This window comes from Euprymna scolopes, chromosome 46 (genome assembly GCF_053919585.1).
Source record: "Euprymna scolopes isolate OS-2025 chromosome 46, ASM5391958v1, whole genome shotgun sequence".
NCBI classification, from domain to species: domain Eukaryota; kingdom Metazoa; phylum Mollusca; class Cephalopoda; order Sepiida; family Sepiolidae; genus Euprymna; species Euprymna scolopes.
This window is the reverse complement of record NC_136527.1, coordinates 215,952,774-215,953,940: the sequence shown is the minus strand read 5'-3', so window position 1 is coordinate 215,953,940 and position 1,167 is coordinate 215,952,774. Positions and strand designations below refer to the sequence as shown.

General features: G+C 29.6%; 1 pseudogene; it reads left to right on the top strand.

Annotated features, from left to right (window-relative positions):
* Nucleotides 1-239: 239 nt before the first annotated feature.
* On the top strand, nt 240-353 carry LOC145272001 (U11 spliceosomal RNA; annotated as a pseudogene).
* The last annotated feature ends 814 nt before the right edge of the window (nt 354-1,167 follow it).

Here is a 1,167-nt window from a genome sequence, read left to right as displayed (position 1 = left end):
ATTTATAAACAAAACTAATTAAGTCCTAAACTGATGAAGGTATAAGTTTTTAAATAATATTGAGATGCCGATTTTGTTGAGAAAATTATATTATAACTCGTAAAATAATTATTTGTTATCGATTAATTATACATATATGCAAACAAGATGGCGTATAGTTTGGTTGTGTGTAGTCTGTGTATATATTGAGTGCCTCGTGAAGACTTCTTCACGCGACTTTAAGAAAGTCGTGCGGATTTGAATCCTTTGTCGACGTCGACACTCAGTATTTCTGAGCGGAATTTATCAAGAGTTCCGGAGGCCATATTTTTTATAACCCGCGGCAGCTGTAGCTCTTTTAGCACGGCGCCCGAAATGTAAGACACATAATAACTATACATATATATATATATATATATATTACTTGGTCTTATATCACATCACTATATTACATCTGTTCTTCAGATACTGCACTGCCATTTCTTGTGCTCTATCGGTGGAGGAGAAATCCTTCACGACTGAGACAATTTTTATTTTTGTACCTTTTCTCCACGTTAAAAAACGACCCTGGTGTCTAACTCTGTCCCGTGGGGAGGCATAGTAAATAGGTACATATATATATATAAGACACATAATAACTATACATATATATTGGTCTTATATATATATATACAAGTAATACCTTATATATATATATACAAGTAATACCTATATATATATATATATACCTATATATATCTGAAATTTCTCCTTCTATTTTGCTGTACCAAGAATTTACTTACATATATTTATATATATATATTTATTTACCAGTGGTGAAAAAACCGGACTAGAGTGCTCAATGTGTAATCAGAGCAGTATATAGGAAATTTATTACTGTGAGTCCAGAATGAGTTTACAAATTGTTTAAGCTAGAGGAAAATCCATCTATGAATTCTGACGATGCTAGTTGGATTTTTTCCTCTCTTTGAGGATTTTCCTCTAGCTGAAACAATTTGTAAACTCATTCTGGACTCCCAGTAATAAATTTCCTATATATATATATATATATATATATATATATTTCTCCTTCCATTTTGCTGTACCAAGAATTTACTTATATATATATATATATATATATATATATATATATATATATATATATATATATATATATATGTAAGTAAATTCTTGGTACAGCAAAATGGA